Genomic DNA, 23,684 nt, shown 5'->3' with positions numbered 1-23,684 from the left:
ATCAGGGGAAGAACATTAATAGTCTTGCACCTTGCATGTATTGACTTATTTGTGCCTTTTTGTCATTTTGTAATATGCTACCCCTCACCATCTTATATGATTCAATCTGTCTTTATTCCCTTCAGCAAAATTCTATCTTTTATAGTGAGTTGCTATCAATCCAGGTGTCTTTGGATGAAATTTGTAAGTCATCTCTGTTCATTTATTCTGAGTATGTCATCTGCACAAGGTGACTTAATTTTGCCATATATTGCTTATGTTTAACACTGCTTCTTCTCTTTCTCTCATACCAACTAGCTTCCCCTGATCAAGTCAATGTCACAAACATTTCTTATTATGAATTGCAGTAAGCTTGAGTTGTTTTGTATGTCTGGCATTATTCTCCCCTTTTCAGCAGTTCAGATTTCCCTGTTTAATAGAAATCCCATTCCTTTGGGGATCCCAACCATAAAATTATAGTTTGGGCTGCATAGCAGAATACTTTATACCTTTGGTCATAGAAAGAGACGTTTAAAAAAATTTACCAGCTATAATACCCCATTCCCTGGTCATGGTGCTTGGTCCAGGATGGGTCCATGATATAAGCCAGACCAAACTTTTGGGAATTCTCCAAATTAAGTATACAGAGAGGGTCCTCTTTTCCTCTCACATCTCTAAAATAAAACATTAGGTCAGTGTTCCCCATCATCATATGTGTTGCTATGTGGAGAAGGCTCATGGTACAGAGAAGACAGAACAGAGAGGAGAGGCTACGGGTTATACAGAGGTGGGCAACTGAAACAGATATGGGAGAAAGTGAGTGCAGTGAGAGTATGAGAGAGAGAAAAGAGAAGAAGGGAAGACACAGGGCAAAGGAGGGAGGGAAAGAGATGGAGAGAATATGATAGACAATGTTGATGGCATCTGAGTCTCTGGTTCCAGTTCCAGAGATAACAGAGTTGCCCTGATTCCTTTGATTGTGTGAGCTGTCCCAGGACCAATATCTTTGCCATAAAGCCCATATTTTTTAAAGCACATTCAAGTTGGGTTTTTCTCAATTGCAATCCATATAATTGACTTACAATTATGTGACTTACTGTTACCCCACAAACTTGTAAAGTACTCTAGCCAAGACATGGGAGAAACCTATGTATCCATCAACAGAGGAAGGAATAAAGAAGATGTGGTATATATACACAATGGAATATTACTCAGCTATAAAAAGAATGAAGTAATGCCTCTTTTTTTTTTTTTGACATGCCACACAGCTTGCAGATCCTAGTTCCCCAACCAGAGATCAAATCCAGGCCCCTGCAGTGGAAGCATGGGGTCCTAACCAGTGGACCACCAGGGGAGTCTTAAAACAATGTCATTTGCTGCAACATGGATGGACCTAGAAAATATCATATTAAGTGAAATAAATTAAAGAGAGAAAGACAAATAGCATGTGATATTGCTTATATGTGGAATCTAAAAAATTATACTAATGAACTTATTTACAAAATAGAAAGAGACAGACATAGAAAGCAAATGTATGGTTACCAAAGGGAAAAAGGGGAAGGGTGATAAATTAGGAGTTTGAAGTTAACAGATACACACACTTTTATACATAAAATGGATAAACAAAAAGATCTACTATATAGCACAGGGAACTATACTCAATATCTTGTAATAATCTATAATGGAAAAGAATCTAATAAAGAATAGACAGACGGATAGATGTATAACTGAAACTTCATGGTACACCAGAAACTAACACAATATTGTAAATCAACTATATTTCAAAAGAAATTTTAAAAATATAACACAAAGTATTTTCACATTGCTCATCAGTTTGGATTATTCTAGCAACAACATTTGACTCCTGAGACATGGTTAATGTAGAGGGAACTGTACCCATTTTATAGATTTGAAAATAGGGATACAAAAAATGACTTATTTGTTAATGCAGCTAGTGGGGACCAGATTTCCGACTCAGTCCCATGCTCTGTACAATAGAGCAGTTACTTCCCCACTGCACACTGAGTCTGGTAACCACAAAGCAGCATGACAGCAGCTGTGCAGCTGCAGAGAAACATATGGTGCAGTAGCTGGCTTGGCACTTCTCTAATATGGAGAGATAAAATAGATTCAGTTACAATGGTAGCTGAAAAGACAAAGATCAGTTTTCTGTAGAAAAAAACAAAGTAATAACTATAGCAGTCCTAGGCTGGATTCATCAGGAAAGAAGGAGTTCAGATAGAAGGAGGAGGGAGAAGACACTTCAGGTGCCCTAGAAGCAACATGAGCTAAGGTTCAGAAGCCAGAGTAGACATAGTGTGCTGTGGGGACGCACCTGGCTGGTTGATTTTATCTTCTAAATATAGCTTGAACTCTTCCACTTCTCTCCTCCTCCACTGCCTCTGATCATTTTATCTGACTCCTAGATTATTGAAGTAGCCTCCTAATTATTCTCCCTATATTTGTTTCTTTATTGCAATCCATTCTCCATACTACAGCCCAAGTGATCTTTGAAAACAATATATCTCATCAGATAACACTCCTTCCTAAATCTAAACAATAGCTTCACACTGCTCTCAAGGGGCAGACCTCATCCTTTACATGGGCTATGGGGTGTTATAACCTTGCCGACTTCAGAGGACACCTTTCTGTGTCTCCTTCCCACTCTCCAACCAAACTGAATGTCATCTCATTGACACAAGACATCCTGCTCTCTCTGCCCTCAGGTCATTTGCATTTGCTGGTTTCTCTGTCTAGAACGTTGTTTCTTTCCTCCACCTTCCATCTCATCCCTCTCTTTCTTCCTTCATTTATTCAAAGAATAATAATTAGATGTATCTTATGTACCTGAGAGGTGAGTTTCAGATCATCATCAAGAATAAGGATTTGCAAAGCAATCACCAATTAATTAAAAATAAATAAACACAATTTTTTTGAATTGTTTGTTTTTTATTTTAAAGCTTTCCTAATGTTGGAATTATTTTCACATATCAATATTATTTTTCAAATTAAAAAAAGAATTTGCATACAACTCATAGGATTAAATTCTCAAATTTATTTTTGTTCATTAAAAAACTATAAGACAAAAAAAAAAACTATAAGACAAAGTAAATGCATCATCTGATATTTTTATAATTCCATAATGTATCCATGTTTTTTTAAAAAAAGAATAAGGATTATGGGACCAGACTGTTGTGTTGAAACCTGGTTTGGATACCTATCACCTGTATGACATTTTAGCAAGTTACTCAAATTTCATTTGTCTCTATTTAATCATACTTGTACTTACCTCGTGTGGTTGCAGATTAAATGAATACACAGCAAGGCATTTATCAATGTCCAACATAAATGGCTATATGAGTGTTTGCAATAATAATTATTACAGCTGAATTCTGTTAACATTCTGCCATGGTAGGGGTTATGTCCTCAAAGAAAGTTTCTCTAAGTCCTTGGACTGAGCTGGGCCCCTATTCTATAGACTTGTTCTGCTTTTCATTTCATTGTACTCATTTTAATCCATTTTTAAATTGGATTATACATACTAAGGAGGCAAGGATCACATCTATTTTGTTTATTACTTCATTGAAATGTTCTAGTACAATAGCTGTTTCAGAGTAAGAGTTAAATATATTATTTACTTAAGAGAGAGTCAAGGTCACAATGGTGATTGCTGTGAAAGCCAGGGAAAATGAACTGGAACTTCACCTGGATGCAGTGGGGGAACCATTTGTGCCTCCCTAAGGTTGGAAAAGACACAGGGACTATTTCACTTTAGGGAGTATTACATACATAACAACTTATATACATGCATCTTAAGTGATCTTGCCAGTCCTTGTTATCACCTGAAATAGCGATGGGAACAGCTTCTGAGATGTTTGTTTCCCCCATCTAGGACATTCTGGGGCAATCTGTTACTCATGAGAATGGAAGGGATATGACAGTACGTCTGATCACTGACACTGAAACCTTAAAAGATATTACCAAAGATATCATCAAAACTGGGCCAAAGCAGGAGGACATATGCTCACAGGAAAGGCCAGGAAGATTTTTAAATACTAGAAAAAAGGAACAGCACTATTTCCACACAAGGGCTCAACAGCTCAAAAAATGGGAAAAGAAGGCTTTAAAATGGGATTTGAGGAGCATAGATCACCTAGGAGAGAGCATACAGAAAGATTCACATGGCTGCTTTAACAGTACCCATTAAACCTCTCACTCATTTCCTGCCATTTTTGTGTGTATTGTGGCCCAGACCATAATACTTTCTCGGTGATAGTATGTCTCTCAGTATGGACTAATGAAAATTTCACCACTGGAGGCTATATATCTGGTGTCTTTCATTGTCTGCTGCATGACATTTATTCATTAGACATTGATTTGTTCAGTGCCTGTCAATGTCACATCTGGGTGCTAGAGATGGAAAGGTGAAAACACTTCCCTTGGGAAAGTCATAGCATCACTGGGACATGTGAGTGAGAGAAGCCCAGCTTGGTCCTAACTGTGTTCAAAGAAGGTCTGGGAAATTAGTAACCTAAAATCACTGATGTCCCTTAATATAAAGTACTGAGAAGTGTTCTGGGAGAGATTCAGGTAGACAACATACAACAAAGCCTTGAATAGTAGTGGGGATGGAAAACTCTTAACATAATATCAACCTCCTCCAACTTCCTTTTCTCATCCAGCCCATCATGGAATCATGCCTGAGTCCTAAGAGAAAGAAGAGAGAATACTGTGAGTCAAAACTGAAAGTAGAGCATCCACGAAAACTCTGTAAGCAATTAAAAAACAAGGCAATATTGCCTTTGTACCCTATCCCTAAAGGAGAAGAGAGGACCTCTCTGTCTGAGCTTTGGCTTGGTTTAGCACATTGAGAGCAAGAGAGATCAAGTCCATTGGCATCTCCAGGGAGCAAGATTCAATGGAAATGACAGCAGAGAACTGGGCTAATGACACCAGGCAAACGGCCTCTGAGCAGTCGTATGTTGGTAAAAGTTTAACAACTGGATCTCCAGGAAAAGAAAATGTGTGTGTGTGTGTGTGCGTGTGTACATATATATATTTAGTATTATATATTCATAACAAGTTTCATATAAACTTTACTAATTTTAAAAATGGATAACATACAATTTGCAATTAATGACAAAATATACAACAGTCTTTATTGTAAATCCCATCAAACCAATGGATCCACAGAGAATGCTTTCATTTGATGTTTATGGAACCCTTGTACCTATAACCAACTTCCGGTTGCCACTGACAAGTGGAGTTCCAACAAGAATGTTAGTTGATATTTTCTTCATGCTACTGAGTAAGATGAAAGTCAAAGAAGTAAAACATATGTCAGAACTTCACTCACTGTCAGTCATGGCTTCTCTGCTGAATTGGATAATATTAATAGTTTTTGAGTACTGGAAGAACATTTCCTCAAATTTTTTGTTCCATTCACAATGTACTGGCTCCAGACATGACACACTTGAATATACAGTCTGTATTATTGACATTTTATCAGTTTCTTATGTCTAGACAACCAACAAAACAACAAGTCAAGCTCTGATCTGTAGAGTTTGCAGGATTTCATGGTATAAGTACTCTCAATATGACCAATTTCAAACTACCAATGTGATATCACTGTATTATAGAGTATAATATAATCATAGAGATACAATTATAAAGGTGCAATTGACACACATATCCTCAGGAGCATAGATAATAGTAAAATGTAAAAAAATAATTGGGAAATGATGAGTTTTGAGTATTTACTAACTTTGTTTTTAATATATTTATTTGCAAATTTATGTAATCAATTTTTGATAATGGCTGTGTTCAAATTAGCTTGCAAAATTCCTAGCAAGTTAACCATCTGCTCCAGGACAAGCTGGTTCCTGCACACAGTGCATCTGGCAGACATGCAGACTCTCCACTCAGACCCTCTGTGAGGAAAGATTTGCCCTGGGCTATGAGGAGGGTAGTTTGTTAAGAGTTGTAAAGTTCTGCCTCAGTTTTCAAGCCAAGGGCCTGGTACTCTCAGGATGACCCTCAACCCATGACTGAGCAATAATGACACAAAACTAGCCATTTCTGTAAAACATGGGGCTCCTCTGATAGGAAGTCTTCGCTCTCAAGCTTCCTTTTGGACTGGTAGGAAGTTTGCCTGACTGGCATCACAGTTTGACATCTTCCCCTGCTCTCTTACCTCTCACCCATGTTACTTCAAAGAACCCGTTATACTCCCAACTGCATCCTGCTGACTACTTCCCAGGGAACCCAACCTCCAACAAGGAACTGGAGTCAGAAGGGAAGCAGCCTCAGGTGGTATCACAGAGAGCGGGGACCACAACAAATGGAAAAGTCCAAAGAGGACAGTGGAGGCAATGACGCCACCAGGAGAAACCTGACTGGACTCGGGAAAACGGCTCTCAACTCCGCAATGCGGTCTCTGAAAAATGAGTAAAATGTATCCGGTATTAGGAAACCTGAAATAACAACAAGGCTGAGAAGTGAATTAGCCCCTTTTTCTATTAATGTGACTCTATCAGTCCATTCCCACATGGGACAGCCAACCTGGGAAAGTGCAGGTAATGATAATGCAGTGTGATAAGTGCTCTATTGGAGGTATGAATCAGATTTCCTCAAAACAAAACAGGCAAGTCATTCAATAACAGAAGAAGCAGAGAAGGCTTCACAAAGGAGGTGCTATTTGAGCTGGATCCTGAATACTGAGTAGGAACTGGACAAGCAAACAATATACTGGGAGAATTTGATGGGTGGGGGATAGACTGCCGCAGGTTCTAAGATACAATTACTGACTCAGTCACCACCATTATTTTAATTACTTCCAAAGCAGATGCTCATTTCAGTGAAACATCTACACAATTTCCTGACCCTCCCTTAGCATCAAGAATATGTTTGTGAAACAACTCCAGGTGGGAAGTGGGGCATGGGTAGCGCAGACTCAAAACTCGCAAAGGGCACGTAAGCTGCTCCTTACGGAGATCAGCCCCATGGCTGGTTACATGGATTCAGCAGACTTGTTTTCTGACTGAGCTATAGTGCAAAGCACTCTAAGCCAAGAATTTGAAGAACCGTGCTCCAGTCCTTCTAAGACTGTCTCTCCACCTATAAAATAGAGTTAATAATCCAGGCCTCCCAGAACACAACAAAGCTGTGGTGAAGATCTGTTGAGCTAAGAGACAAGAACATTCTTTGAAAATCCTTAAAACAATATGTGGCTGCTGTGTAGCACAGAGAGCTCAGCTTGGTGCTCTGTGATGACCTGGTTGGGAGAGGGAAGGTGAACTGGAAGCAGGGAATTGGGAGGGAGGTTCAAGAGGGAGGGGATGTATGTATACACATAGCTGATACACTCTGTTGTACTGCAGAAACTAACGCAACATTGCAAAGCAATTATACACCAATAAAAGATAAACATTTAAAAAACCCAACACTATGTGGCGCTTACTCTGACACTCAGGAAAGCCATATCCAATGATCACTTCTCATTTACTGTCCCCAAGTCTAAAACAGGTCCATTTGTTAATGGTGAGTCTCAGCTCTCTGTAGTCGCAGCTCTCAGTGCTCTGATCACAGCACCGATGGTTGGGACTCACACAATGTATGACTACTTCATGAACAAGGTCTCTTCCAGTAAGTCCATCAGGGCCATATCACTACGAGCACACGCCCTTTGTTCCAAGTGCCTAATCAAGTACCTGGAGCATGTTAAGGGCTCAGTTAGTCTGATAAATGGATTATCTACTGCACCCTTCCATTAAGTTTCATCTTTTTTTTTTTTTTTTACTTTTTTTAAAGCATTGAGAAGCTGACCCTGACTGTGAACTGTTTCAAAATAGGCATCATGTGCTTTTTAATATCTGCATTCTCAATTCCTACCCCAATGCCTGGTTGATACTAGGTATGAATAAATATTTCAATGGTAGATAGCTTACATATAACTTCACGGTGTAGTCTTTTGAATGTGGCAGAAACTCAATAATTCATTGCGCATAAAATGAATATGAAAATAGCTGTCTTTTCTTGTATACCTGCTATAAATATTAATCTCTATGTTTTAACTACTAAGCACTTAAAAAAAAAAAAAAAAACAATTCTACTTCCTTTGGGATGTTAAATCTCTTTGGGTAGAAGAGGTGTCTTAGACGTGAGATTCTTAATAGACTTCTTTTTATTTGAATCTAGATATAAGCCCTGCAGCCAGGGAAGAGTTACCTAACTCTCTGAGACTCAGTTTCTTCATCTATATAATGGAAATGATGTTTTATAAATGTTAAATGAAATAAAGTATGTGAGGGCTACTGTACAGCCTTTGGTGATGGTAGATTCTCAACAAATCTTTAGGATTTCTTTTCTTCTGTGATCTCTATTCTCTCTTAGCTGACATGTCAGGCTTCCAAATGTCTCTCCAAAGGCTAAAAGAGGAATTAAGGGACTGTTTTTCCCTATGGCTCAGTGTTTGCCTTTATCTCAAATGGTGCTCAGCCAGGTCACCTCTATAACCTCAGATTTTAGCATGGGGGAATGAAAAGAATCTTAGAGTGGGAATCCACCTAGGTTTTAGCTCAGCGCCTGACACTGACCAGCTATGCATCCTTATGTAGACCATTCATATCTTCAACCACTGTTCTTGGAGACTCTGACACTGCTCTTAGCATTTGGAAATATATTAGAGGCAAAAAAAGACAAGAATTCCTGCCTTCATGGAGCTTACAAATTGTTCTCGGTAGGAAACACTGACCAAAAATAAATCAATACAACAAAGTGAATTAAGTAGTATGTTAGAGAGTAATGAGTGCTATGAAACAAATAAAATGTTGAACTGGGTAAGGGGGAGCAGAGAGTGCTGGGGAGGGGAGGGTTGGAGGACAAGCTCCAGCATTAAAATGGCTCACTGAGGAAGGGATACTTGAGTAAAGCCGTGAAAGAGATGGGAGATCAACCAGTGGGTGTTTGGGGAAAGAGCATCAAAGCCAAGAGAATACCAGATAAAGACCCTGAGGGGATGTGTCTGAGAAACACAAAAAGTCCAGCATAGCTATTTTGGTATAAGCAAAGAAGAGGACTTCCCTGTAGCTCTAATGGTAAAGAATCTGCCTGCAATGCAGGGGACCAGGGTTTGATCCCTGAATTGGAAAGATCCTCTGGAGAAGGGAATGGCAAGCCACTCCAGTATTCTTGCCTGGAGAATCCCATGGACAGAGGAGCCTGTCGGGCTACAGTCTGTGGGGTTGCAAAGAGTCAGACACGACTGAGCAACTAACACACAAGGAGAGAGAAGGAGGAAGTGAGGACAGGGCAATGAGTACATCAGACCCTTAAAAGTTTGGGCTTTAATCTGGATGAAATGGCTTTGCTGGCTTTGCCTACACATGAGGAAAAGAAATTTAGACTAGATTCTTTTTGAGATCCATCTAACTCTTACATTCAAGGATTTTTCTTTCCATTTGGCTTTTGACAGCTGTAACAACTGGCATAGGCAAATCATGGGGAACTGGACAAGTATATATATGCTGCATTCTAACAGTTGGACACATACAGGATTTACATGTGTAAATAGACCTCTTGTCTAAAACTAAGACAGGTAACATACAACAACGGAACAGGACTCTGGCATTGTCTGTATTTGGACAGGCTAGTTGTTGAATACACCTGCCACTTGAGCTGGGCAGGTGCTTAACTTGCCTCACCTCCATTTTCTCATCTGTAAAGTGTAGATAACTGTGGTTTCTCTCAATGATTTAGTGTGAGGATTAAATAAGATGATCACCAAGTTCTTAGCACAGTATTCAACATGTATAATAGTAAACTCTAAATATATTTCACCATGTTTTATTTTACATACTAGGTGTTAACGAAGGCTTGCTGCTGCTGCTGCTGCTAAGTCGCTTCAGTCGTGTCCAACTCTGTGCGACCCCATAGACGGCAGCCCACCAGGCTCCCCTGTCCCTGGGATTCTCCAGGCAAGAGCACTGGAGTGGGTTGCCATTTCCTTCTCCAATGCATGAAAGTGAAAAGTGAAAGGGAAGTCGCTCAGTCGTGTCCGACTCTTAGTGACCCCATGGACTGAGGCCTACCAGGCTCCTCCATCCATGGGATTTTCCAGGCAAGAGTACTGGAGTGGGGTGCCATTGCCTTCTCCAATGAAGGCTTACTGAACTGAATTTTCAAAACTTCTATCCTTGGGATTTGTGTACTAATTGTACCTCTTGTATACCATCAAATGTGTCATTCCAAGAAATGTCTGTTAGTTTATTACATGCAGTGCACAGATATGTGAATGAATAGGACAAAGTCCCTGATTTACAGGGACATAAGTGGAAGATACATATCCATAAAAGTAACTGTAGTTCAGAGAAGTCTGTTAAAATTATGTTAATAAAAGGGCCCACATAATGGCAGAATGGAGAAAGAGAGATTAATTCCAATGATGGTTATTCCCAGTGGTTTCATGGAGGAGATGAGAGACATGAGCAGGTTGAAAAGTATGTCTCATATCTCCCTACAGATGAATGACACAGTAAATAGTCTTTATTTTCTTCCAGGCGGCACTAGTAAATTATGAAGTCAGTGACTTATAAAATTGTTGCAGGTTTGTAGACACCTTAACTCATATTGCTTCTGGCAAAAGTGACTTCACAAGAGCAATGCTGGGTCCTGATAGTCATAGTGGTAAACTGTCAAATTCAGTGCACGTTGTTGCCTGCCAGGGGAACAGTAGATGAAAGCTGGAGTAAAGAGAGAGAGAAAGTGGAAGGAAGGAAAGAAGGAAGGGAAGGAGGGAAGAAGGATAAAAAGATAGATCTGTGATTGCACTCAACTTCATGATCAAGAAGGGTATGTTAGTCATTCAGTTGACTCTTTGCGACCCCACAGACTGTGGCCTGCCAGGCTCCTCTGTCCGTGGAATTCTTGAGGCAAGAATACTGGAGTGGGTAGCCATTCCCTTTTCCAGGGGATCTTCTTGACCCAGGGATCGAACCTGGGTCTCTCACATTGCAGGCAGATTCTTTACTGTCTGAGCCACCAGGGAAACCCAAGTAGGGTATAATTACACAAAAAAAGTTATTTCTAAATGAATCTTTGCTCCTTCAGTCTTTTATTTCCAGATCCACTATTTCAGCTATTTGACAGCCTGAGGAAAATTGCTCTTCTTGGTATTTACGTACTGCTATTCCTGCTGGGAAAATATGAGATGCTTATGAAAGATTTCACAAAACACTATCAGTTCACACATACATTTTCCAGGAGTTGGTCCAAGGAAAGCTTGGATATTTCTAGGGCTATAGCACACTTCTCTAATAGAACATACTGGGTGTTCCCAAAAGAACAAATGAAATTTTTAAATATCCTTGCCACTCCCTCTTGCCTTCTTCTGCTCTCAAGCTGCATGGATAAGTGGCCAAGGCAATACATTATGAAACAGCTATACATTTCTTGACTTTTGAATTATGTTATTCTACTTAACTAATAGAAAGTCTCTTATTTTGCCTAGCAAGGCTATGGTCAAAGGAATATGCTCTGTAGCATATCTTTCTCTCAGAAGTATGATTAGACAAGAGAAAAGTGATCTGAGATGTTTGATGATATATGAAAGTATTATGAACTTTTTAGGTGGTGTTGTAGTATTTTTTTTAAGTCATAATTACTCATAAATGCATTCAGAGTTACTTAAGCATAAAACACTGATATAGTATTTGTAATTTGCTTTAACAAAGTAGAGGGGAGACTTGGTAAAGGTAAGATGAAACAAGATTGGCTCTGAGTACATGTGAGAGGTACCCAAGGCTCACTATACTATTTTCTGCTTTCATAATGCTTTAAACTTTCCATATTTTTTTAATAAAGAGAGAGGCTCAAGCTCAATTATTTCACTGATTATTTGAGAGAGAATATGAAAAGAGACCTCAGTGCTCTAGAAGCATGGGAGGAAGGTTTGGGTTGGAAAGCAGGTCTTTGGCACTTAAGATATCAGATGCACAAAGGGCAGATATCATGGCAGTGTGATTCTGAGCCAGGAGGAAGGTAAACCTAATGGATGGGGGGGAGATAAAGGATCTATGAGGCCAGGGTTCTCAATGATTAAGGACTGACCAATAGGATTATTTCTGTGATTTTTGATGCACAGTCTTTATTCGACTATCCTGTTCTTCAACTCTACTGTTTATTAGAGAGTGTACCAGGAACCAAGGACAGAAAAGGGTGAGTTGGAAAAAATATGAAGATATAAACTACATAAACAAACCTCTTGGACAAGTTCCTCCCCCAAACAACATATTAATTAATTCTTTGGATGATGCTACAGAAAGTGTGCTTAACACACTTAAGAATGCCAAGCAGAAAAGGATAGAGAGTTCACAGAATGATAGAAGCAACATCCTCATATCTTAATATGTCAGAGTTGTGAGCTGAATATACCTAGATGAAATAAAACAAATAAATGCAAATTCCTACCCTGAAATTCAAACACCAGTGGCACAAACATAAGGTAGGAGATACAGAGCTTAGAAATAGCCCACAGGAATATACTTAGACTTAACAGGCAATAAATGCCATATAACCAATGTGATGAGCCTGACAAACAGAAAAACTAATCCTTTTAAATGTGCATTAGAAGTAATGGAATACATAAACTGACGGAAAAGGTAGACCTATCTGTATTGGCCAGGCCTCCTTTGGAATTTCAGGTTCATTTGTTCCCAGAAGACAAAAAAAAAGTACATTTTGAACAAAGTACTGAATAAAGAAGGAGTCCAAAGCTCCGTCCTGGAGAAACGACCAAAGGAACTAAAGGTGTTGAGGTAAAATGAGTCACTCAGGACATTTGTACCCTCTGAAGTGCTAGACCATGGAAGAGAAACAGTATGACTTCAAGAGACGGAATTGGGCCAAATGTGAAGATGTTGCAGGGGATCAGATTACAGGTCAAGAAGAAGAAACTCTTTACAAAGACCAGACGCCTCCACAGATGGAAAGCCCTGTCATGTGGGTCACTGAATGTCTATTAGAGCCATGAGAGAATGATGATGGTGGCTGTTATTATTATCGTTGCTATCATAGGTGTGAGATAAGTCTATTAGAGCCGTGAGATATGAATTCGAGTTAGAGCAGTGCCATACAGTTGATCAGTCACATGTGGCTACTGAGTTCTTGAAACGAGGCTAGTCCAAATTGAGATGTGCTACAATTACAAAACATGCACCAGATTTTGAAGACTTGTCATGGAAAAAGAAATGTAAAATATCTGCTGCTGCTGCTAAGTCACTTCAGTCGTGTCCAACTCTGTGCGACCCCATAGATGGCAGCCCACCAGGCTCTCCCATCCCTGGGATTCTCCGGGCAAGAACACTGGAGTGGGTTGCCATTTCCTTCTCCAATGCATGAAAGTGAAAAGTGAAAATGAAGTTGCTCAGTCGTGTCCGACTCTTAGCGACCCCATGGACTGCAGCCTACCAGGCTCCTCCGTCCATGGGATTTTCTAGGCAAGAGTACTGGAGTGGGTTGCCATTGCCTCTCCAGTAAAATATCTAATTAATCTCAATAATTTATGATATACTTTATCAATATGTATTGATACATGTATATTTATGTTTATAATATTCTGGATATATTGGGCTAAATAAAATATATTATTAAAATAAATTTTACCTATTCTTAATGCTTTAAATTACAGCTGCTGCTGCTTGGTCACTCGTTCGTGTCCGACTCTCTGCAGCCACATGGACAGTAACCCACCAGGCTCCTCTGTCCATGCAATTTTCCAGGCAAGAATACTGGAGTGGGATACCATTTCCTACTCCAGGGATCTTCCCAACCCAGGGATCGAACTGGCATCTCTTGGATCTCCTGCGTTGGCAGGCAGATTTTTTATCACTGCACCACCTGGAAAGCCCTTGGCTTAACTACCCTGAACCTTAAATTCCTATTTGAAAATGATAAAGTTGGACAATCTCTGAGGTATTTCTGATTGCTGACAGTTTGGGATTTCACGAGAAAGGCCTCTGCCCAGGTTAGGTCTAGGCATTCCTTTTAATTAGATGTGTTCCCGTCACTATTTTATGCAAGTACCCACTCAACAAACTTCTTCAGTCTTCTCCATTTTCAAAGACTATGAAAAGAATGCACTGTTCAAAAATAAACAAAACTGAAACTGGGGCCTCACTACATCATGAACAGCTTCTCAATGATCGTGATCAGCTTCACCCCTCAAACAATATCCAAGCTACTACTTGTGTGCTTACATTTGGCTCGACCCACTGATGGTACTTCATTTAAATCATCACAGACATCTTTTGAGGTGGATGCGATTATTACCCTTATATAATTGAGGAGGTAACTAGGTATTTGATCTGTGTGTATAAACCTGTGAAAAGTTGTTGTTGAACTATGAAAGACACCGGGATTCTTGGCCTCTGGAGGAGAAGAATTTAATCCGGGGCCAGAGACCAGGCTTGATCACTCAGAGCTTTTGTTGTAGTAAAGTTTTAGTAAAGTATAAAAGAGTTAGAGAAAGCTTCTGATGTAGACATCAGAAGGGGGAAGAAAGAATACCCTTCTGCTAGTCTTTAGCTGGATGTTATATACTTACTAGCAGTCTGTTAATGAAAGAAAGGAATGTCTCAAAACTCAGAGAATGGTACCAGGCCACTCACACACAAGATGCATTTTGAGATAATCCTGGGCCATAAAAGGATTGACTTGAATCTTGTATAAAGGCAGATTACCATACAAATAGTTTTATTTACATGGATTAGGAGAACAATGTATGAGGATAACAGACTGGTTTGTCAAGTCAGTTCTGAGCCTTTAGGCAGAACCGACTTGAAGACAGAGTCTGAGGTAAGTGTACAGTACACTAACATTGCTTAAGACAAACATTTCCATAAGAAAAATGTATTGGTTAACTCAAAATTTAAGAAAAGTTAAGTTCTGGTGGAACCAGGTGTCATTATGGTAACACGGTGTTTTAAGAGAAACCTCTTTCTAAATTTGTATAGAGAAGGGGAAAAATATAACACTAGTTTGTTTCCTCCTGACGCTTAAGAGAGAGGAGAAAAAAAATGTCTGACACTTGTGGCCTATTTCCCCTGTTTAGAGACCCCTGGCCTTCCTGCCTGTTACCCTCTCACCTGGATATGTCCTTCTGCCTCTATAAACTGCAGGAAGATGGCATAATATTGTCAATCACTAGAGTACACTCAATTAGGGTATAAATTGTAGTGAGGATTAAGTGAAAACATGTATGTGGAGTTCCATTACAGTAGTAGCTTTATAATAGGTAGACATGATAGAATCCTCCTGCTAACCTCTTTTTATAAACCCTCCAAATCCTTTAAATACAGCTCCAGTAACACCCTTTCCACAGAGCCTCCACATTTTCCCCATGGCTGGAAGTAGGGTCAACGCCTTCTGAACTAGCATAGCTCTACATGTGACCATTTCGTATCAGTCTCATTTCCAACCTTGCCCTAAAGTCACATCTATTCTCCTATATTAAACTATAAAGCTCTTGAGAATTAGCTCTATACAAAATTCACACTGCAGTCAGTATAGTCTGTGGAACAGAGTAGATTATTAATACACATTGAGTTAAAATTAGTATTTGTTGAAAATTTAATAGTGCCAACCACTGCATGAAATTTAAGTTCCTTATATGCATATCTAAATTATCCCTCACAACCAAAATGTAGATACTAATGTTACCCATTTTACAGATGAGGACATTGAGTCTTCAAAGAGCTGCTCAACATCACACTGGTCTTAAGTGGCAGACCCAGGTTCTGAATTTTAACCGACTCCCTCCAAAGTCAATGGTAATGATCTTAACGTTAACATTGCAGAGAAAGGACAAATGGGCAGGTGGATGGACAGAATTAATGAATAGAAGCACAAAAATGTAACCTCTGAATTTAAACTCAAGATTTCCTTTTAATCCCAGCTTTCCCTTCTGGGTATCAAACTTCCAAGCTCCAGCTCCATCATCCCAGCCTATGACTGGGAGTTCAGCAGAGAAGGAAGAGAATCACATCTTATCATTTTAAAGATTCATAATGAGCTAAAAGGCCAAGTCAAAATCAATTTATTATTCACCAAAATCTCATGTCCCTGCCTGTTTTGTTCTCCTGAATAAAACATACCTTTTCAAGTGTATGAGCTGCCAGCAGCAGGGAAGAAACAAGGGAGCTAGTAATACATATTCACATAATTAGGAAGAAGAAAAAAACATTCAAGCAGGTTTCCTTATTTCGTTTATATTTATCTGAATCTCCATCTCAGGAAAATGTTTATGTAGTATAGAGAACATGTGCATTTTTCACCTGATAGCAAGATTTTATGGTTGGGTTTTTTTTGTTGTTTTTTTTTTTTTTTTTTCATTTGGAGCTACAAGCCAAGAATTTAGCAGCTACCCTCCAACACCCTAAGTCCACCAACAGAAGGAACTCTTGGATCCCTGTAACACCTGGGGTTCTTTAGCAAGAGAACAGTCAGCCCAAGACAGAGCCACTCAGATTAGCTGCATCCCTGGCATAGATTGAGACCATGTCTTGTGGCTTTGAAAATGACAGTGACTGTAATTTATTACCTGCATTGATTCACAGAATGTGGCTCCTTGTACAAACAAGCAGACATTTTTCAATTGTGCAGTGCAATGGACAAATTGTTTTGCATAGAAACTCTGCTTTTAAAATTAATTGAGGTGAGCATTGAGGATATATGCATTATGCATGTACAAATAATACATCCTTGGGAAAAAAAGGCCCAAATGGGTTCTATTTAACTTTAAAACTGTGTTTTATTGATGCATTTTAAGGGAAGAGCATCAATCAATGACCCTATTCCCACTAAACACAGAGCATTCAAGCAAAACAGAATCCAGGCTGCATACTTTATTTCCCTTTCCCTTTCTGAAAGCAATGGCATTTCATTTTCCAACAGACACTTTTTTTTTTTAATTCATAATGTCATATTTTAATCCAATCAATGCACATTAGCTACAACTAATGCAAATGCCATTGCTACTCTTTCCTCAAACCATTTTTTAAAAAATCTGCTAAAACAGTACAGCACAATCTCCCCACCTCAGATTAATAAGTATTGGACAGCTTTTCTATATTTCCTTTTCCTTCTTAACAGAATATTATTGAACAAAGCTCTAGGACATTTTAGGGCGATGCATAAAACAAATTCTCCTTGAATCCTGCAGTGTTTGGAAAGGCCAACCTTTCTCACCCAAGGCTCCACTCCTTGCCTTCAATACTGCTGATACAGCCAAGAAGTGGTCCTACTTGGTCCCCATTCTCCACATCCCCTGCCTTCATTTCTCCCACTCTGGATGTCTCTTACCCTATGTCCAAATTTCACCTCTACTTAAGGGTTCTATCAAGGGCCTCTTTCTGGAAGACTTCCCTGATTCTACACTTATCTTGTCCCAGGCAGATGGGATTCTTTTATTCTCTGAAGGCCCAATATATTCACCTTGGGGATCTAAGAATAGTTCCCCTTAAATCCTATTGATGTATTGTAAGCTCCTAGAAGGTAGGAACCAACAAAAGACATCTTGGCACCTCTCATATTAGCACAATGCCTGCACATTGATGTTAATATCTAAAGAATGAAGAGAAGAAAAAGGAAGAGAAAAATAAAGAAGCAATGAGGAACAGTGAGGTGCAAAGAAAGGGAAGAGGAAGGGGGGAGAAAGGATGAGAGAGATTGAGGAGGGAAGGAGAATACTGAAGGACAGAATGGATAACAGAGAGGACACAGTGACAAATGACCACAAAGCTTCTATGATTACTAACCACAAAGTACATAGTACTGAGACATAAGTGAAGTCTACTGTTTCAGGGGAGCAGATAGAGTCCTAGGTGAACCTGTTAAACTCCTGGGGATGTCTAGGGCATATTTTCTGCCCCAAGAATACACCAAGGGCAGTAGTTCTAAAATGCCAGTGTGCAAAGAATCATTTGGGGAGCTTAACAAAATATTAATTCTCTGCAACTGGATACCCAATGCTGTATAACTCCCAAGACAACCTGAAGGACTGGTAAGGGCTCTGCATTTTGAACAGTATCCCAGATGATTCTGAGGTTAGGTACTGGGGATCCTGTCTTATACAACACTGGTCTAGGACTATTGCCAAGATTTGTCTCTCTTTATCAGTTATTTCTGTTCATTACTTCAGCCAAGTGATACATTAACTACATCCATCCACCCGCGAGCCTCAAAGAGCCTAACCAAAAATTCCTTTCCCTATCTCCTCCCACAGATCAGGTTCTCTAGCCAAACAACTGTCCTTGTCAAAGGGACCAGGCATTATTCCTGATTATTCCTGAGTAGCAATTTCACTTCCCTGCTAATCCACAGACTTATTCAAACAAGACAACCACCTCCTCATACTTCATCATCTTAATACTACTAAACCTGCCTCTCATGGTCCCTGTTTGTTCACTCTGCACCTGTATGACCTGCTCTAGCATACAGCAGCCTTCACCAGACTGTGAACAGAAGTGACCAGTAAACAGCTCTCAGTGGCAGGTGTCGAATGTCAGGTGACATGTGTTCAGTCCTCCCCCAACCCTAGGGTGGGAATACTTCTCTCACCAATGGGATGAGAGGAGGTAATAAATCAAAGTATTATAGTTGAGCTGGTCACTCACAGTCTAATGGCAAAGATATCTGCATAAAGAGAATTTAAATCCATTGTGATGAGTGGTCAGTAGAGAGGTATAAAATGCTATGTGAGCAGAGAGAGGGAAGCAAGAAAGTCTGGGTGGAGTGGTGCAGGACACAGGATCTCACAGATAATGTAGCATTTGGCTCAACTCAGAAGCCTCAGATGAAACCTCTTAAATTGATGATCATCACGTAGCCTCATGCAAAGATCCCCCACCTCTAGTTCTTACCCAGGATCCTACTGGTGACAGGGTGTCTACCAGCCCTATATTTAAATCTCATGTTCCTCTGAGCTTTGAGGTGGGGCTCTGTGGAACAGAAGTGCCTCTGCCCAATATTGTTCTTGTTCTCTATATTTAAGGGTTCCTTTTAAGCTACTCTAGTTATACACTGCATGATGAGTACTTTTTTTGCTGTAACAGGTAGGTTCCAATATCTGTTCTTGTCTCCTGCCTGTCCCTGCTCTACAGACAACATGTCCAGCCTCTGTCTAAAGTAGCTGAGCTCCTAAACCACCCATCAGAGCCAGAACTTTGCCAAAGTAGAAATAAGTGCTTTGCTACCTCTCCACTTCCAGGGGCTTTATTTTCTATATTAATATATATATAGGTGCCCAATATGCTACTGGAGATCAGTGGAGAAATAACTCCAGAAAGAATGAAGGGATGGAGCCAAAGCAAAAACAATACCCAGCTGTGGATGTGACTGGTGATAGAAGCAAGGTCTGATGCTGTAAAGAGAAATATTGCATAGGAACCTGGAATGTCAGGTCCATGAATCAAGGCAAATTGGAAGTGGTCAAACAACAGATGGCGAGAGAGAATATAGACATTCTAGGAATCAGCAAACTGAAATGGACTGGAATGGGTGAATTTAACTCAGATGACCATTATATCTACTACTGTGGGCAGGAATCCCTCAGAAGAAATGGAGTAGCCATCATGGTTAACAAAAGAACCCGAAATGCAGTACCTGGATGCAATCTCAAAAATGAAAGGATGATCTCTGTTCGTTTCCAAGGCAAACCATTCAATATCACAGTAATCCAAGTCTATGCCCCAACCAGTAATGCTGAAGAAGCTGAAGTTGAATGGTTTTATGAAGACCTACAAGACCTTTTAGAACTAACACCCAAAAAAGATGTCCTTTTCATTATAGGGGACTGGAATGCAAAAGTAGGAAGTCAAGAAACACCTGGAGTAACAGGCAAATTTGGCCTTGGAATACGGAATGAAGCAGGGCAAAGACTCATAGAGTTTTGCCAAGAAAATATACTGATCATAACAAACACCCTCTTCCAACAACACAAGAGAAGACTCTACACATGGACATCACCAGATGGTCAACACCAAAATCAGACTGATTATATTCTTTGCACCCAAATATGGAGAAGCTCTATACAGTCAGCAAAAACAAGACCAGGAGCTGACTGTGGCTCAGATCATGAACTCCTTATTGACAAATTCAGATTGAAATTGAAGAAAGTAGGGAAAACCATTAGACCATTCAGGTATGACCTAAATCAAATCCCTTATGATTCTACAGTGGAAGTGAAAAATAGATTTAAGGGAATAGACCTGATAGATAGAGTGCCTGATGAACTATGGATGGAGGTTCATGACGTTGCACAGGAGACAGGGATCGAGACCATCCCCATGGAAAAGAAATGCAAAAAAGCAAAATCGCTGTCTGGGCAGGCCTTACAAATAGCTGTGAAAAGAAGAGAAGCAAAAAGCAAAGGAGAAAAGGAAAGATATAAGCATCTGAATTCAGAGTTCCAAAGAATAGCAAGAAGAGATAAGAAAGCCTTTCTCAGCAATCAATGCAAAGAAATAGAGGAAAACAACAGAATGGGAAAGACTAGAGATCTCTTCAAGAAAATTAGAGATACCAATGGAACACTTCATGCAAAGATGGGCTCGATAAAGGACAGAAATGGTACAGACCTAACAGAAGCAGAAGATATTAAGAAGAGATGGTAGGAATACACAGAAGAACTGTACAAAAAAGATCTTCACAACCCAGATAATCACGATGGTGTGATCACTGACCTAGAGCCAGACATCCTGGAATGTGAAGTCAAGTGGGCCTTAGAAAGCATCACTACGAACAAAGCTAGTGGAAGTGATGGAATTCCAGTTGAGCTATTTCAAATCCTGAAAGATGATGCTGTGAAAGTGCTGCACTCAATATGCCAGCACATTTGGAAAACTCAGCAGTGGCCACAGGACTGGAAAAGGTCTGTTTTCATTCCAATCCCAAAGAAAGGCAATGCCAAAGAATGCTCAAACTACCGCACAATTGCACTCATCTCACACGCTAGTAAAGTAATGCTCAAAATTCTCCAAGCCAGGCTTCAGCAATATGTGAACCGTGAACTTCCTGATGTTCAAGCTGGTTTCAGAAAAGGCAGAGGAACCAGAGATCAAATTGCCAACTTCCCATGGATCATGGAAAAAGCAAGAGAGTTCCAGAAAAACATATCTATTTCTGCTTTATTGACTATGCCAAAGCCTTTGACTGTGTGGATCACAATCAACTGTGGAAAATTCTGAAAGAGATGGAAATACCAGACCACCTGGCATGCCTCTTGAGAAATCTGTATGCAGGTCAGGAAGCAACAGTTAGAACTGGACGTGGAATAACAGACTGGTTCCAAATAGGAAAAGGAGTATGTCAAGGCTGTATAGTGTCACTCTGCTTATTTAACTTATATGCACAGTACATCATGAGAAACGCTGGACTGGAAGAAGCACAAGCTGGAATCAAGATTGCCGGGAAAAATATCAATAACCTCAGATATGCAGATGACACCACCCTTATGGCAGAAAGTGAAGAGGAACTAAAAAGCCTTTTGATGAAGGTGAAAGCGGAGAGTGAAAAAGTGGGCTTAAAACTCAACATTCAGAAAACGAAGATCATGGCAGCCGGTCCCATCACTTCATGGGAAATAGATGGGGAAACAGTAGAAAAGGTCAGACTTTATTTTGGGGGGCTCCAAAATCACTGCAGATGGTGACTGCAGCCATGAAATTAAAAGACGCTTACTCCTTGGAAGGAAAGTTATGACCAACCTAGATAGCATGTTGAAAAGCAGAGATATTCCTTTGCCAACAAAGGTTCATCTAGTCAAGGCTATGGTTTTTCCTGTGGTCATGTGTGGATGTGAGAGTTGGACTGTGAAGAAGGCTGAGCGCCGAAGAATTGATGCTTTTGAACTGTGGTGTTGGAGATGACTCTTGAGAGTCCCTTGGACTGCAAGGAGATCCAACCAGTCCGTTCTGAAGGAGATCAGCCCTGGGATTTCTTTGGAAGGAATGATGCTAAAGCTGAAACTCCAGTACTTTGGCCACTTCATGCGAAGAGTTGACTCATTGGAAAAGACTCTGGTGCTGGGAGGGATTGGGGGCAGGAGGAAAAGGGGATGACAGAGGATGAGATGGTTGGATGGCATCACTAACTCGATGGACGTGAGTCTGGGTAAACTCCAGGAGTTGTTGATAGACAGGGAAGCCTGGCATGCTGCAATTCATGAGGTCGCAAAGAGTTGGACACGACTGAGTGACTGAACTGAACTGAACATTAAAATTATTGCATATATCAAATAAAGACAACATTAACTACTTTCATGTTTGTTGTGCTCCAACACTGGTGAGGATGCTATGTACACTGTGTTTAATCCTCCACAACCCTTCACGGGAAAAAGTGTTTCCAGGTAAGAAAACAGAGACTTACAGATGCCAGGCAACTCACTCAAGATCACTTGGCTGATATATACAAATCAAGCACCTGATTTCAAGTTTAGTTATCTCTAAATTCATGCTCAGAATGTCTATATTATTCTGATCTTGTGTTTCATGTTCCTAGTTGAAGTAGTTGGGCCAAATAAGTTGACAGTTTGTTATTTTAAAAGTATGAACCAACGCTGCATGTTGAAATTCCCATGCTGCTGCTGCTACTAAGTCACTTCAGTCATGTTCAACTCTGTGTGACCCCACAGACGTCAGCCCACCAGGCTCCCCCGTCCCTGGGATTCTCCAGGCAAGAACACTGGAGTGGGTTGCCGTTTCCTTCTCCAATGCATGAAAGTGAAAAAGTGAAAGTGAAGTCGCTCAGTCGTGTACAATTCTTAGCAACCCCATGGACTGCAGCCCACCAGGCTCCTCCATCCATGGGATTTTCCAGGCAAGAGTACTCAAGTGGGGTGCCATTGCCCTTTCTGTGAAATTCCCATAGCTTAATATAAATAAGCCAGTTCTTTAAAATACAACTGGTTAGTAGTAAAAAGTACCACATCTTTGCTTATATAAATGAAAGCTTGTTTTGCTTTCATTCAAATCAGATTAAACATTCAGACACTGATTAAGATGAGCAGCAGTCACCAAAGACTTCTAACTAGATGAAAAACAAGGGCCTATGGCTATACTCTGTTGTTAACTATCCTTCTAAACATTCAAACACTAGATTTAAATCCTTAGAAGCTCTGTGGGTCAGTTCTGTAAGAATTTGGATTAATATTTATTCTGGGGGCACCACAGAGAATAGGCAGCCTACATAATATTGTAAGAAGGAAAAAAAAAAAAAGGCTTAAATGTTCACAATAGAGATTTTGAGTGGATTTGATTATAACCTCTTACAAAGACCCAACTATAATAAATCCTGCAACTCAGATATGTTAATTTGCAACAGTCAACAAGAAGACTGTGGAAAAAGCTGTTGACTATAGAGAAAGCTATGTGGTGCATGATACAGGGTATATTATATGGCCGGAAGGGGCATCCCAGGTGTCACTAGTGGTAAAGAACCTGCCTGCCAATGGGGGAGACCTAAGAGATACAAGTTCAATCACAGGGTCTGGAAGATGCCTGGAGGAGGACGTGGCAGCCCACTCTGGTATTCTTGACTGGAGAATCCCATGGACACAGGAGCCTGGTGGGCTACAGTCCACAGGATCACACAGTCGGACATGACTAAAGCAACTTAGCACCCATGCATGTGGCCTGAAACACTGTTCTTATACT

General features: G+C 40.1%; 1 long non-coding RNA gene across 5 annotated transcripts in view; it reads right to left on the bottom strand.

The window, feature by feature from the left end:
• The window catches only part of LOC123335033, a 280,541-nt gene that overhangs the window by 186,638 nt on the left and 70,219 nt on the right, over positions 1–23,684 (bottom strand). Inside the window, exon 3 of one of the 5 annotated variants that reach the window (XR_006553284.1) lies at positions 3,635–4,686. The exons of the other annotated variants lie outside the window; for them this stretch is intronic. This is a non-coding gene — a long non-coding RNA (uncharacterized LOC123335033). Of the gene's footprint in view, positions 1–3,634; positions 4,687–23,684 lie in introns of those variants that run through there. 5 annotated transcript variants of the gene reach the window in all.

The sequence above is a fragment of the Bubalus bubalis genome, chromosome 9 (assembly GCF_019923935.1).
Source record: "Bubalus bubalis isolate 160015118507 breed Murrah chromosome 9, NDDB_SH_1, whole genome shotgun sequence".
Taxonomy (NCBI): domain Eukaryota; kingdom Metazoa; phylum Chordata; class Mammalia; order Artiodactyla; family Bovidae; genus Bubalus; species Bubalus bubalis.
The sequence above is the reverse complement of the archived record's forward strand: the minus strand, read 5'-3'. Positions and strand labels throughout refer to the sequence as shown.